This window comes from Melospiza melodia, chromosome Z (genome assembly GCF_035770615.1).
Source record: "Melospiza melodia melodia isolate bMelMel2 chromosome Z, bMelMel2.pri, whole genome shotgun sequence".
In the NCBI taxonomy this organism is placed as follows: domain Eukaryota; kingdom Metazoa; phylum Chordata; class Aves; order Passeriformes; family Passerellidae; genus Melospiza; species Melospiza melodia.
Window position 1 is genome coordinate 44,949,471 of NC_086226.1, and position 17,076 is coordinate 44,966,546.

Here is a 17,076-nt window from a genome sequence, read left to right on the forward strand (position 1 = left end):
TAACTTGGAAAAACAAGTGCTACCTCTCATAACTGTGTTAAACAACTGTAAAGATCAACAAAGGATTTTGCCTACTATGGCTAAGAGTATAAAATCTGTGACCACTGAAACCCAAATATATACCCACAGGGAATATGCTTGGATGTTCCTACCTGAGCACGTATGAACCCATTGAGCTCAGTGTTTTGTGGGACACCCTCACTACTGAGTAGACCAGAACAAGAGGATGAACAGCACACCACTGGATCCACAGGGGCGGTAATTATCTTTCTGCTTAATCTGTCTTCCCTTCCCTTCCCTTCCCTTCCCTTCCCTTCCCTTCCCTTCCCTTCCCTTCCCTTCCCTTCCCTTCCCTTCCCTTCCCTTCCCTTCCCTTCCCTTCCCTTCCCTTCCCTTCCCTTCCCTTCCCTTCCCTTCCCTTCCCTTCCCTTCCCTTCCCTTCCCTTCCCTTCCCTTCCCTTCCCTTCCCTTCCCTTCCCTTCCCTTCCCTTCCCTTCCCTTCCCTTCCCTTCCCCCCTACCCTCTTCTCTTTTCTATTTCTTTCTCTCTTCACCTAACATTTACTATTAAATAAATCCTGTACCATTGACTTTGGCATATAGTCTTTTTAGCTCCTTAATTTGGGCAGAGGCATCTCTTTAATCATTAGATCATAACACTTTCCTAAGAGGGAGGCAATATATAGCAAGTCAATTAATACTCATTTAACATAAGTATAGATATTGACAAAACATTCCTAATTTACAAACATACAGGTCATCTGAGTTTTTGCTGTAGGAGTAGGAACAGGAGTATGTGTTTTCTTTTTTGTTGCTGTGGGGCTTTTTGTTTAGTGACAGACAGCAGTTTATCTTTACTTGTCTTTCAGTTATGAAACTGCAAGAGTCAAAAGTAGCACACTGGTTTGCTATCAGTGCTATCTATGAAATTATAACAATGGGATATCTTGCAGACTCCATTAAATATGGAGTGCTATAATACTGAAGTTGACAGTTTGAAGTATGAGAATGCACTTAGCTGTCCTTTGCCATCGTTGGAATAGATGTAATTGATTCAGGATTCACTTCTTTCTTCTATCTACTTGGAAGAATTGTTACAAGTTGAGTAAAATTTATGTCCTCTCATAAATGTATGTACCTCCCTGTGCACTCAGCAGAGTAACATGTTTCTGTGCTGGAGAGGAAAAATAAAAAGAAAATTATGATTGTAACAGTGAATAATTCTTGCTGTGATTCTATGACTCCTCCTAATTAAACAACTGTTATACCGTACCTTCCCATTCTTATCAGAGCAATACAATTGAAATTGCTCTGCAGATAGAATGATGCTACTGTTTAGATATTTTGCTTATTTTTTCCATTTCATAAAAATGTTTTGCTTTCTTAGTTAAACTCCATTCAGACAGTAAATTTTACATTGTTTTAAAGAGTGTTGTTGTCCTTGACTGCCATCAAAAGCGTGGCTTGAAATTATTCAACTTTATTTTTCATATAAGTAGGTTTTTTCTGGTTTTTTGGATGTGGTTGTTGTTTTGGTTTTGGGGTGAGGGTGTTATTTTTTGTTTTGTTTTTAACCTGGGAGAAACAACATAACTGTAAGGAAACAGCATAAAAACAGTCTCTAAATTAATTGCTGGAATTATATGCAAATGTGTAGAAAAAAAAGTGAGGGGGGTTACTTAGGACAAGTGTGACAGATTAAGCAAAAGAGTAAGTTTACTTTTTAAAACTAATTAACTTTATAGGCTATTATTCCTGTAAATGGATGGATTTCATGAGGAGAACTTAAATATACTGAAGCCAAACCTTTTGAAATTTATAGGAGGAATAACCAGATAAAATTAATTATCAGATAGAAGCAACAGCAGTAGGAAGCGTGATAGCACAAAACAGTTAGTAGTCATTGTACTATTTCCCATTCAGAATTTTTGCTCTTACAAGAAAACGCTGTTGGTTTTATTTCATTTTGACTTTGTTTTCTCCTGTGTTATTAGTAGAAATAATTGTAACATCCTCTGAAATACTTGTGAAATCTGTTCATTTTACCCATTAGAAATCTATAACTTTGGCTTGAAAGTTTCTTCTTAGGTTTTAAAGAAAGAGGAAGGCTGAGAAGATTTTTAGTACTCCCGCTATGAATTTTGCCATCTATTTTCTGCTTGTCCTTTACTTGAAGTGCCATATAGTTGCCCTCATTAAATGCTACGCAGTACTGGAGTTCCTTCAGCTGACTGCTAATAGCCTGGCAAACATGCAGCAGAAAATTTTCACATGAATTATATATCCTTACCATCTTTCCCACATAACTTCAAGTTATGTGTTGAACTCTTGACAAATCAAAAGGTTTCAAAATGGATTTAGAAGTAATTTTCTGAGGCATTTTCTTTCAAATACATTTAGACACCTATCTGTTTCCTGAGTTAGTTTCTCGGCAGTAATGCACTTAGAATTGAAGATCATGAGTTTATTCATGAAGTTGTAATTTAAGGTAATCATTGCAATTGGTACATTTCCAACTTGTTCTGGTTTTTCCTCCCAAATGACTTCTTTGACTGATAGTTTACTGTTAATGTATGGCAATTATGTTCCTTAGCTTTTAAACAGCACTTCAGTTAGAATCTCCTAGTGTTTCCACCAGATTTGCCTTTTTTTAAATAAACCATTGTTCTGCTGTTTGCAACACTTCATATTCCTTTGTTACTTGTTTAATAGCTGTTGGATTCTTCATTTTAAAGCTCTAATCAGGAAACTCAAAATGTCTTCCTAATTTGTTGTTTGTGACTACGCTGTCTCAGCAAATTTTTCCTTAAAACTCAAGTATCAAAAGTGGGAAGTGAGAGATGGGGAGTTTGGTACCAAACTCTCTACACTGAGGCTGATTGTGTTTCCTTTAAAATTACTTGCTGTGCCTGTTTATAAGTCCTTGACCTTTTTAATTGGCTTTGACAACAAGTAGTAATATTCCAAGTTCTTCCAGGGATATGATGTTCAGAAATTTGATAAAGGCTCTCAAATGCTTTCATCAAACTCAAATACCTATGGTGAGAGATTTTTTTGCTGTTGTATGGTCTCTGTTATTGCTGAGTTGAAGGTGATCTAGGTCTAATGTCTAGCTTTCACCTCAGTCACATCCATTACTCAGCCTTAAAAAGTTTTCCTGACACTACACTTACTAGAATTGTGTGATTTTCCTATTCTTCTTCTTATCAAAATCTTTCACTTCCTTAATCACGATCTTGATCTTCCCCTTTAGCTTTCCTAGATTTTAACATTCTATTTTTTCTTCTGTGTTGCTGGACACTGCACTGGTTTGCTTTGGATATTTGAATTATTTTACAAAAAGATCACAGGGTGCTTTGGGTTTTGTGATTTTGTTTTGTTGTTGTTGGGGTTTTTTGTTTTGTGTTTTCGGGATTGGTTTGGTTTGGTTGGCTGATTTGTTTGGAGTTTTTAACATTGAGCATTTACTAATACTTGAAAAAATCTGTTGCTTTCTTGCTTAAGGTATTTCTACATTTCCCTGCTGTGTTGAATAGCACAAGCTTGCCCATTAAAAACTTGCTAAACAAGATTTTACAACCTTACAGTTTTAATGATATCTTTAATGGCTGAGAAAAATTTATTAAGTATTCTTGGTCAATATTTACAATATTTATATGCTCATAAATAGTATAACTGTGCAAAAATTACAGAGAATAAAAATATTATTGCTTTGAGATAATGGGAAAAAATAAAAATCCATCATTTCTTAGAAGTGTTTGAGTGTGGTCAAAATACATAATGAGAAACAGTTAGATCTGGAGCCAGATTTACTGCAGTTGATTCTGACCCAAAACAGACAGAAGTTTCAAGATAAAAAAATACAATTATTTGTCAGTCGTCATATTGGAGATTTTTATTTTTTCCTTCTCTTCCAGTTGAGTTGCAGCCATCCTACAAGTACATGAAGTCAGTTTGCATTGCTTTACAGTACAAACTGTACAAGAATATGAAACTAAATCTAAACAGCTCTTAGAAAAATCAATAAATACTACTTCTAGATATGTGACTCAAATATTCATCATCACCTAAGGCTCTTTTAAAATCCCTCTTAGAGAGATTTTGGCACAATGAGAACTCATTGACCTTTGCATTTGACTTTTGCCTTTTGAAATACTTAAGCTTACAGTTAATGGATGGTAGACAGATGGAAGATGTGCAGTGCAAGTAGTGTATCTCAGCATTACCAAGAGAATTCCTTAGACATGACATTGTTATCATACAGTGATCACAAATGTGGGATTAATGGTTAACCATGAAGCGTATGAGTCACGAGGCTTTCTGCTGGTGCTTACTTCAGGGGCTGTTTTCCACTGGTGTAAGATGTGAGAAGAAATATAACATAAAGGATTTCTGTCTAAGGTTCTAATTTAAAAAAACCAACAAACCAAACAAACAAACAAAAAAAAAAAAAAAGACCAGCAAATGATGTCTTTGTCTCTGAGAAGAAATTGTCAACAGTTTTGCTGTATGCTCTCAGCTGAATTTAAGAACACATAATCACATCAGTCCAGTATCTTAGGCAGCAAATGGGGGGTTTGTATTCTATTGCCATCTGTTAGAGTTGGGGCAGTTATCTTCTGTTAGTTGGGCCACCTGTTAAAACCAGGTGGGGCCGTTTTTCTTTATCTCTTCTAACCAATCCTCCCTCAGGGAGAAATCTTCTGTTAATGGGCCATGTAGTGTCACTGCATGGCTGATAAAACTGCATCATCCCACTGGGAGATGCTCTGCCCAGGGGAAAGAGCCAAGCATTCCTACCTGGATATAATCTGAGATTTGGAATATCACAGGCAGCTTTTTCCCAGAGGTGGATTTCCAGAGGTGTATAGCTGTCTTCTCCACTGGATTCCCAGAGGAAGACCAGGCCCATGGACACCACCACTGGACCTTCAGAGGAAAACTGCATCCTTCTAGAGGATCACTGCTCCAACAGAACCGCACCTGTCACTGCAGGAGGACTGCAGCCACCATTTTATCAGACTGCTACCGACATCCAGACCAACAAGGTGCCAGGTTGTATTCTGACTCTGTCAGTGTTGTTTTGTATTACTGCATTTTTATTTTATTTTATTTTTATTTTTTCCTTAATAAAGAACTGTTATTCCTACTCCCATAGATATTGCCTGACAGCCCCTTAATTTCAAAATTATAATAATTTGGAGGGAAGGGGTTTGTGTTCTCCATTTCAAAGGAGGCCCCTGCCTTCCTTAGCAGACACCTGTCTTTTCAAACCAAGACATCCCAACTTCACTGTAGTTTGACTGTGGAAATGAGACCATTTTATCCACACTCCATATCGCTTTTTAAGACTGCTAAGTAATAAATTTCTCACTTCATTCACTTTTAGGACACATTATGCTGCCACATGTGCGGCAGATTTGCTTTTGAAAAGTAAAGAATGTGACACCAATGATAAATTTCTATGCATCTGCTTGCAAATAGTAAGTAGTTTCTTTATAACCTATCTTGTTATCTAGAACATCATAGAGGAGATCGTTGGAGCAAAATATAACTGCTACCAGCTGCCTTAAAAACCAAAAGTCATTTAAATATTTTTATGGTAGAGTGTTCTTTAGAGTCAGGGCTCCAAGGGAGTGGATCTGCATGGACTTCCCCGCACAGTCACCTTCTAAGGCTAAATACTTGATTTTGACTCTGCCAATACTTAGTTATGTCAATCTAGTTCCAAGAATTTCAGAGAAACTGCTGTGGGATTATAACTGCCATCATTCCACAAGTACACATCTGATCAGTACCAGCTTCCTACAGAACAGAAAAAAATCCTCGTTTTATGGTATCTCTTAAAGCTTGACTGTACTTTCCTCTGTACAGAAAACTGTTCTTTCAGTGTCATAGGCATTGTATTAACTTCCCAAATCTTTTTATCAGCACAACCTTTCAAACATCAATTAAGTACACAGCACATTTCTGCTAAACACAAGCATTCTGTGTATTCCCACTGTAAGCATAAAATTAATTCCATGGAAACAGAGTGACACTACTTCAAAATCAGTAACTTAACTTGAAACCATAACTATCAAACATAAAGAAAGGAAGCAGAACAAAATTAATGTTGTCAAGCAGTAGGACTGAGACACTCAACAAATTTAGAAATAACACATACCAACTGAATGAGGCACATAAGCACTTACAGGAGTGATGGCACAGTTTCTTAGAATTCTGTGACTCGGCAACATTATTTGGGTTGGCATAAGATTGGATTTTTTAAACAATTTGTATATTTTCACTTGTCTTATGCAACTGCCACATGTGTTACCAGGGCTGTTGCTCTGAAACAAATAGAGAGTTTTTCCTCTGTTTTGTTGCTTTTGTCTGTGCACATAATTTTTCTTGGTATAATGCAAATTAAAAAGTCTCTTGAATAGTAGAAGAAACACATGCTTGCAGTTGTTCTGCTGCTTGAAACATGCCTCTTGCTAATTTTAGTTTTTGGTATTGAAATAACTCAGTGGCCAGTAACAACTTTTGTTCATCGTTCTAGATGCTTGTAAATTGTTTTACACAACAAAGAATCCCTTGAGTTCAAAAAGGCATGAGGAGACTTTCCCTGACATTGTCAAGAATATTCTAGATACCTGTGACCCCAAGGGAACAGGCAGGTGTGGGGCCTAGATCTCTCAGCAAATGCAGAGCCCAGGCAGAACTTGCTTTTATTTTTATTAGCATCTCCTCTTGCTGCAGACAGAGGAAGGTAAAAGGGATGAATCCTCATGATTGTTTCACTCAATTGCTGCATTTTAGATAGCAGCTCTTACTGTCTCAACATGTTATTCCATAACAGAACTCGCTCACCTTGGTTGAAGAGGAGTTAGGCTGACCAATATCCCTGAGTTTTCCTCATGTGCTAATCTTTTAATACCATGAGTAACACTGAAATTTTTACTTTCACAGATGCTCGGTGGTGATGACCTTGTAGAAAGACAGCGAGTCCAGGAGATAATCTGGGCAATGCATCTTTCCAATGTATCCTTACTTAGGAAATGCACACTCATAAAGCAGAGTTTGGGGGGCAGGGATGGTGGGATGTTATCTTTGCTCTGAATTTGGTGTGGGGCATAACTTGATTCTGCTTTTCATTTTTTTTTTCAAGAAATGCCGTGTATATATTTTAGGGGGCTATCATAATTATGTTATTCAAATAATTCATTAAGATTGTTACCCCTTGAAGAAGCATGGTCAGGCAACACTTGTCACCATTTCTGGAGTGCCCTTGCACACTGTTAGATTTTCTTATTGTGCAAAGATGCATGTTCGAAATTTCCACATACATTTTTCAGGATTAATTAACTGGAGGCTGTAAGGAAATTCAGAAAAGCAAAGAACCTCCCAATTCCTACATGTAAAATACAACCCTGATGTAAAGTACAACCCTGCTGCAACAGCCTTTACACACTTGAACAGGTTAAATTATGTGCAAACAGGGGGCACACTTACTAGCTGCCATTTTTCAGCAAGTGCTCTGCCTCCTCTGCTGAAAAGAGCAAGCCTGTTTCTGGAGCACATGAAATGTTGTACTGAAAGCATGTTATCCTAGATGTTTTGGTGAATTATTAACATGGCATCATGTCAGGTGCTCTTTGTCCCATTTTTCTCTCAGTCCTGATAATTAGTTGAAATCCGACATTCAAGAATACTGCCTTTGTTAAATGCCTGTGGGATGAGGTAAGGCTACAGGATTAATTCCAACATTTTACAGACCTACACATAGTTTAGCAAGTAGCAGCTTTGAGAGGCTAAAGTAGATTACTCACTTTTTCTCTCCTCTCCACCAAAACCCAAGTATATGAAATTTAGATGAGCTTTTGTGTGTGTGGCACTTGCTAGACTTGATTTGGTATTCATGTTCATTACAGGGTTTCGCACTACAGACTGTAGGAGAATCACTCCTTGTTCAGTTCAAATGGGGCCTGGATTAAAGTTAACATTTCTATGTCACTCTTTCATAGACTTTTCTATTATTGCCCTTCAACAAAAAATGGATGAGAGGATCACAGACGTTCTTTCTGACTTTGGGATGAGATTTTCTGTACTTCCCACATAGGCCCACTTGTCTTACAAATGAATCTCACGGTATTCAGTAAGTGCCACAGAAATATCAAGGAAGACGGCATACCTGGTATTGTCAAAAAATGTGAGACAAAAGAATAGAGGAATAAAAGATAGGAATCTGTGCATGCAAAATTCTTCTCTGTAGTATAGTTTATGCAGTTGGTTTTGTCAGGGAAGAGTGGATGTACAACTCTGCCATGCCAAAATGATGGTATAGTATTTGTGAGAAGGCCACTTGTTACTAACAGGTACATATAGTAACCCTGAGAATCTTCTCAAGGGTTCACATGGAATTGAAATAAGACTTTTAAGTGCAGTGGGCATAAAATCAAGGTAAGCCAAAATTAGGAGGCAAAACCCACCACTATAAGGTTTTCCAAGTTGTAAGCAACCTATGCCTTCTAGTAAGCAGTGATTTCTGTTTCTGGTTATGTTGGCAATGGCTTTACCTAGACTGAAAATATGTAATCTATAGTCTTGTCAGTGCTACTGGCAACTAAAATTTATGATAATGATGCATTCTTCTCTTGGTTAAGGAAAAAACTTTGAGAGCTTTGAAAGGAAAATGCTTTTATCAACTCTTGTATGACCTTTCTCTGTCTCTGTACATATATAGAGATATATCATACTATGTTGTACTATGACTGCTTTTACTTTTTCCTTTGCATATCACATTTCCTTCAGTGATGCAGTTCCTGAACTTATCTCTGACTTATTTTTGCTTTTGAGTCCAAACTTAAATTAAAATTTAGACTTGTATATAATTCTCAAGCAAGACATACAATATCAGTTTTCCTACTTACTTTCTCTGCAAAGAGAAAGGGGTAAATTTACCCTCATTCACATTTATGCAGCCCCAAAATGACTTGAGTGTTTAGTGTGCTTTTTCAGGAAAACTTTCTGAACACAAAAGAGAAAAGTATAGAAGAGAGAACAACAGAAAAAAGACTTTTCCCCTCTCCTTTCTTAGTACTGATTTTAGCCTTAAAAAAAGTGTGCTAAACCCACTAAACAAAAAGATACAGCAGTAATAACAGGACAGTATTAATGGGGATTAATTTGATGCTATATGTGGCATTAATTGGGAAACCACCCTATACTAGATTTCTGCTCCAGTTTTTCTCTAGGACAGGCAGCCAGAATGACATCCAGTGCCTTTGGTGCTGCACAATAACCATAATCCTTCCAAGTCCAGTGAAAAATGCAGCTGGCCAGCTTTGTGAGAATCCTTCCTGTGGTGGGATTCTCAAGCAGCGAGATTAACCAAAACCACTGACCTTTGCAGAAAGTGTATTTGGGAGAGGTGCAGGCTGTGGTCACTTGTGGGCAACATTGGTCTCCAATTGCTTCAGTGAAATTTTGCCATCAGAGTCCTCCAGTTTGCATCACCGGGCAGCACTTGTGGTCCCTTGGTCTAAATGAGCATCAAGTTCCTTTTAGCTATCATTTCCTTTAAGGTCCTTGTTTATCTGCTAACAGCCTTCATTGTGTGTGATGACTTGTGTAAGGCCATAATTCATGCAGTGAAAGTAACAACTTCATCAGTAAGGCATGGAAAACTGATCAGACAAGCATTCTGGCTACTGCTTGTTCCTGTATGGTAAATGTCCTGTTAGAGGTCACATAGTGATGTGAAAGTAAAATAAAGGACAATAGAATTGGCATGATCAATTCTTTTAGTCCTTTGAGCCATTAAGTATAGCCTCCTTGACTGTCATTTTAGGGATAAGCATCAAAGAAGAAAGTTTAAAGTAAATGCAATGAAGCTACTATTACATAAGTCCCTTTTAGCTAGATCCAGACTTCCTCCTCCTTTACTCAAACTGTTCAGCAGTGTTTATAGCATGTGATTTCTGTGAAAAAGGCCCACCAAAATAAAAAGCCCAGCTGCCAGCACAAACTCTGCACCTAACAATTGAATGGGCTTTCGAGTATCTGAGACACATAGCTGCAAGTAGGGAAAAATGTGTAGCAACAAGAGTACCACAGTGGATGTGAGTGCCATTCTTTCTGGTCAACCTTTAGGCAGCATTTCCATCAGTTGAGTAAAATCACCTTATTATAAATGTTGGTTCAGTTTTTGTTTGAGTAATTCTGATATTGAGTAAATCTGCACAGTTCTGATTTGTGCAGGTTCTATTTTAGAAGGTTTCCTAAAATCAGTTTAATAATTTTAATACAGTTTAACTTCCATTAAAGTATCCTTCCTCTTGTTCCAGTCAAAGAAAACTACAGCTTAATTTCAGCTGTCAGCTATGCAAAGTGGTGGCTTAACAAGTGAAATCACAATGCTGCCAGTCTAATATGGCAATCACAGTTGCAGAAGCCACTTCAGCTTTTATTTTTCCAACAGATTTTAGCCAAAGTTTTCAGGAACAAAGAAGGCCAGCTCACCCTTCCATGAGCTTAATCAATTCACTATGTCTATTCCTAGAACAGCTGAAGCTAGATGATCTACATGCAGCCAAGCTTGAAGTTTGCCCACTTGTTGACGTTTGATGTTTGATAATTTTTAACCCTTCGATCAAAAGGGAAAAAAGTATAATATTGAGGAAATGGTTATATTTTATTCTGTCTGCCTAGATGTATTTGTAATGCTTTATCCTGTGTACCTAGCTGCAACCATGCATAAGGTTTGCATTTTTTAGTTGTAACAAAGGAATGTTGGAGTGTTTAACTAGACACATAGAAAGGTGTTCTTTGTTACAGTTCACTGAACTAACCCATCTCGTTTGTGAATCATTAATGATACTGACTGCTTTGTAAATTTACTTTGGTTGTAAATCTATAAATGGCATGGGAAGATGTGGTAGAATGATTTTTCATACTTAGCTTTTAAATGAGAACATTATAGTTTTAAGGAAGATGAAGGAAAAATATAAATTAACATCTTGGAAGAAGACAGGAACCTTAAAAGAGCTAACATTTTTCATTCTGTAAGATTAATTTTACCATTCTGGTTCTTGTTGCAGTAAGTGAATATACACAGTCATGCACAAATTGTCCACTTTAAGACTATCCCTTTTGGGAGAAAAATTTGAAAACTGCTTTTCAAGAAGTCATATTTACAGTGAGTAACAGACACAGTCGAAAAATCAGGGAATTCAAAACATATATGATACTTGGAGTTACAAAGGGATCCAAGGTAGGAAACAGCAAGTTTGAAAGACAAGTATTTTCTTGAGGATCATAGGAAGAATTTTCCTGAGGAACATGGTCTAGGAAAATGGTCAGTTTTGTTTTCATATAGACATCCTCACTCTTATCTGCAAATATAAGGTATAGTGTTATTAGGTGCAGTAAATACAAGTAGATACATATTCAGAATGGAAGAATTATGTTTATTTTTTTCCCGTCTTATTGAAGGAGATTGCTGTACATAAAGCTTTATTGAAGTATTTTCCATTAGGGCAGAGATGATATGAATTCACAAATACAGTGGGCTTTGGCACAGTTGCATGGGAGAACTCACAGCTGTAATTAAAAACACAATGAACTGACATAATCTCTCCCACCCCCCAAATTTTTATGTTGTAAGAATTTCTGATGTTTCAAAAATGATTCTGTTCTGAAATAGGAAAACCCCAAACACCAACACTTTATAAAATAAAAAGCGTAGACATTCATTCACTGTCATTCAGAAATTATTGTTCTTTGGAGGAATATACCTGTCACATAATGACATAAAAATGATTATTTTTCTATAGGATAGTTTTCAGGACATCATGAAGCACTGGTCCAGCTCAAGCTCACAGGAAAAAGCACATGGCTTTGAGGTATATTGAGCCATGTTACTTTCCACTGCATATGGAACTTGTATACTTGTATAGTTCTCATTTTAAGTGCTCTCCATTAAAAAAAAAAAAAAGACCTTTGGAACACTTGAATTCAGCAACTCTCAGTTCTTCACGTAGCTTATAGAATTCACTAACAACATGTGCTAAACCATGGATCATACTTCCTACATTAAATTAAGATGCAGGGTAAATAAGATTGCACTGGGCAAAGTTTATTTTTAGCAAAACTCTATGGGATCACATAGGTAAGTGTCAGCAGCTGGGGGCTTGGTAGTTTTTTATCTGCTCATGGTTGACACAGAGCCAACCATGTCAATAATTTCATAGTAAGATCAACTAGGACCATTATTTTCAAAGGTTTCTTTACAATTCTGTAACAGGATTTTTCTCCACTCAATTATTTTATTTTGTATTTTGTCCTTTGATTTCTAGTCCAATATGTGGGTGTGGTATGAGGTAATTTCTTATCTCCTAAGCATGTTGGGTTTTCAGGATGTATTTTGGACACAAGCTTGCATCAACTTCTGTCTCTGCCTTTTGTTTTCATTTTGTCCAAAGCAGTTTAAAAATGCTCTTTTCCTTATACCAAGTGCTCTGACATAATTTAGTTCCTTGAGTATGTGACAAACAATAACCAAAAAAAGCAAAATACCTTGATATGTTGTACTGTCAAACCACATGATCAAAGAAACTCATAAAAATTAAAAATTATCACAGCACAAAAATGTAATTACATTTTCTTCTTTTATTTGCGTCTCCACCCAGGGTGTAAACACACACCCAGGCATTCATTTATCTCTACAAATCTCTAGCCTCACCAAAACAATAATTAAATCCAGACTTAAAACTCTGAGTTGAGTGGATTTTTTTGAGAAATCTCCAAGAGTTTGTTTCCTATTTCTGTTTCTAATTCTATGAATCCATACAAATATTAGTAGTTTTATGGTGAAGGACAGTGCCTGGAGCAGTTCTCTTTAAAGGCATCTCACAATAAAATGTTCTACAGGTAATGTAATGGAGTTACAATTTTCCAGTTTTATTTCGTACCATGCACATACACCTTTCACTTTTACATAAAACAGAATGTTATGAAACAGAACAAAAATAACTTATGATTGTATGAAAAATAACTGTAAAAAAATCACAAAACTACACATACTGGTAGAGCAAAAAGTGTAACTCTTTTGAATTTTTGTTTTTTTCCATGACATAAAAGACACATTTCTTTACAGAAAGATACATCAGCCAGATATACAGTATGGCAAATTACGATCATATGTATATATGTAAGCATGTATAAACATGTAGATTACTCTGTAACCTTTAGGAAAAAACATAATCCCACTTTCTCTCCTCACCAAAGTGCTTTGTGTAAAAAATATTACACAAGATGCTGCTTTCTGTACACATGCTGCTTTCTGTACAGAACAAAAGGATTTCTTTTTCTTAAATAAAAACTCAGCTCATTTTCATTTGTGGTCTTTTGCTTTAACTGCTTCAAGGAAATATATATATATATATATATATATATATATATATATATATACACACACATATATATATATATAAACAAAAAGCCCCAAACCAAGAACAAAATTTCAGACAAGAAAAAAGTGCTGTTTAAAAATTCTGCTATAAAATTACACAGGGAAAACAGGGAATAAACAGTTAAAATGTATTTTTTATACTCATTCACACCTTTTCAAGAAAAGCTGAAAACAATATACAGTGTGACAGATGGCCTTAGCACTGCCATTCTTCAGCATCTGGTAGTAGTAAACCACAATGCCTACAAGTTTGTGTGTCCACACATGTAGAAAAGGAGCCTTAAATGCACTCTCATACACTCCCACTTGTACAGATGCACTTTGAAACTGTATTTTAAACTCCAGTGTAGAACCATTTCTAACACAGATATAAATAGACCGCTGACCCGGCAAAGAGTTACAATGTATAAAATAATAATTGTAAATAATTTATTTTCAATATTGTTTAATGTCTGTAGTCTAAAATAACTTCATCTCTTAGATATGAATCCCTTTAGAAACTTAACAATACAGCAAGTAGAATAACAACACAAAACTCATGGAGGCACAAGTATTTGCAAATAACTCAGTTATGCAGGTAATCCACAAAATTGTATTTTCTCAAGCACCATTTTTGATTGTGACAAACAGGATTCCCTACTTAAATTTCCAATATACATGAGCTACAATGGGGTTTTTTATGCAATTGACCTCAGTGATTAAATTGATGCCTCAAAGCCAGTCCAACTCCAAAGAGAATAATGAAGTAATAGTGAAGAATCCTCTTTGTCTCTGAATGAGAAGTAAACATAGGCCTACCTTTTTACAGACTGGTAGCCCATATTCATGTGCTTGATTTGACTCTTCTCTAGGGCCTTCTTTTTAGGATTAGGGCTCATGGAAAGTTGTAAATACATATATAAATGAAAGAATGAATTAATGACTTGCAAAAGTTTCCTTTTTTAAATGTAAATGATGAACCCCCAAGCTGAAAATGCCCTTTTTGAATCGTGTACTCCCATTTTCCCTTTGGTCAGTATGTTTCAAAAAGTATAATTCTCAACTCTACAGAGCAACTTGTACATTCAGATACTAGAAAAAAAATATTTCCAAAAGTTTAAAAGTCAAGGTGGTACAGATCTGAAGACAGCAACAATATTTCAGTTTTGTAAACAGCAATGGACAAACTCTGGACAATCATGTCCTTAAAAGAATTTTGAGGGATTTATATATATGGAAGTATATATGTACACGTAAATGTCCACACGTAGTCTGACCCTGCCCTTGCTGACTTTGGTGAAACAAAACACAATTCCACACATTTGAAATTAAAGAGTTCAGTGTGACTAATTATTCCTACTGAACCAAGTTACATTTGTGCAGTGACCACAGAATGGGCTTCAAGGTAATAAAAAAGTAAAGCTTTATTGAAAAGCGAAACTTGCAGTCAATGCACATTATGCAGAAGGACTGTCTTTTTGATTGCATATGTATAGCTGTGAAGAATGCCTGCCGTCTTTTAATGCAATGCAAATCACATATGGTAACATCTAGACCTCTTAGTGCAAGCGGGAGCAGAGGGACACATTCTCTTGTGATGTGAGAAGCAGAATATATGGGGGAAGAATTTAGTACAGGATTGGCTACATTTTAGTCACTTCTTGTTGTACTTCATTTATGTGAATGGTTTATCAATATATTCTACGTATCAGATAAAAATCTCTCCATTAAATATTTAAGCATATAACTACACATAAGAATATACTTCATGAATACAAACCTCAAAAGATTGCCAATGTTCACAAACATCCGGACATAAATTCATCTGTTCCACATAATTGTAGACTAAATTATGAATTGGACACAAATTGGACTTAACAACTCAAAAGTTTGCCAGGAAAAAAAAAACCAGTTGTATAAACCTTTTTATTTTATCTCTTTGGAAGAGTTATTTCTGAAGCACAGTTATGGCCCAGCCTGCAAGGATGAACGTTTCTGTCCTTACTCTATCAGGTCATGAGAATATTATCACAGAAATTCTAGGTTGGAAGAGACCTTTAAGATCATCGAGTCCAACCCATGTTCTAACACCTCAACTAGATCATGCCACATCCAATCTTTTTTTAAACTCTTTGAGGGATGGTGACTCTACCACCTCCCTGGGCAGATGATTCCAGTATTTGACCACTCTTTCTGTAAAATACTTCCTCCTTAATTCTGGCCTGTATCTCCCTTGGCGCAGCTTGAGACTGTGTCCTCTTGTTCCGTCTGTTGTTGCCCGGAGAAAGAGGCCGACCCCCAGCTCACCACAGCCACCCTTCAGGAAGTTGTAGAGAGTGATAAGGTCACCTGTGAGTCTCCTTTTCTCCAGGCTGAGCAACCCTAGCTCCCTCAGTCGTTCTTCATATGGCTTGTGTTCCAAGCCCCTCACCAGCCTCGTCGCTCTCCTCTGGACACACTCAAGCAACTCAACGTCCCTCCTAAAGTGAGGGGCCCAGAACTGGACGCAATACTCCAGGTGAGGCCTCACCAGTGCCAAGTACAGGGGAAGAATGACCTCCCTGCTCCTGCTGGCCACACTGTTCCTGATACTGGCCAGGATGGCATTGGCCCTCTTGGCCCCCAGGGCGCACTGCTGGCTCATGTCCAGCCGACTGTCAACCAGCACCCTCAGGTCCCTTTCCACCTGAGCACTGTCCAGCCACACTGTTCCTAGCTTGTAACGCTGCAGGGGGTTATTGTGGCCAAAGTGCAGGACTCGGCACTTGGATTTATTGAACTTAATCCCATTAGATTCTGCCCATCCATCCAACCATTCCAAGTCCCTCTGCAAAGCCCTCTGTCCCTCTACCAGATCAACACACGTTCCCAGCTTAGGGTCATCTGCAAATTTGCTAATAAAGGACTCTAAACCCTCATCGATGTCATCAATAAAAATATTAAACAGAACTGGCCCCAGCACAGACCCCTGAGGGACACCACTGGTGACTGGTCGCCAGCTGGATGCAGCACCATTCACCACCACTCTCTGGACCCGGCCATGCAGCCAGTTCTGAACCCAGCAAAGAGTGCTCCTGTCCAAGCCACGGCCTGCCAGTTTGTGTAGGAGTATGCTATGGGAGACAGTGTCAAAGGCCTTGCTGAAATCCAAGTAAACAACATCTACAGCCTGTCCTGCATCCACTAGCCGGGTTACCTGGTCATAAAAGGTGACCAGGTTAGTCAGACATAATCTACCCCTCCTAAATCCATGCTGGCTGGGTTTGATACCCTGGCCATCTTGCAAATTTTGCGTGATGGCACTTAATATAAACTGTTCCATTATTTTGCCAGGTACTGAGGTCAGGCTGACTGGTCTATAATTACCAGGATCTTCCTTTGCACCTTTTTTGTGAATGGGTATCACATTGGCCAGCTTCCAGTCATCCAGAACCTCACCAGTGAGCCAGGACTGTTGGTAAATGATGGAGAGTGGCTTTGTAAGCTCATTTGCCAGCTCTCTCATTACCCTGGGGTGGATCCCGTCTGGTCCCATAGATTTATGAATATCCAAGCATTTCAGTAGTTCTATAACAGCCTCCTCTTGGATAATGTGGGGACCATTCTGCTCCCTGTCACCATCAACCAGCTCAGGCGGGCAGG

At 37.5% G+C, this 17,076-nt stretch overlaps 1 protein-coding gene across 1 annotated transcript in view; it reads right to left on the bottom strand.

Moving 5' to 3' along the window:
* Window positions 1-13,437: 13,437 nt before the first annotated feature.
* GLIS3 (GLIS family zinc finger 3) overlaps window positions 13,438-17,076 on the bottom strand; it is a 124,182-nt gene continuing 120,543 nt past the window's right edge. The window contains exon 10 of the mRNA XM_063179782.1: window positions 13,438-15,751. The gene's annotated coding sequence lies outside the window, so the exon portion shown is untranslated. The remainder of the gene's footprint in view (window positions 15,752-17,076) is intronic.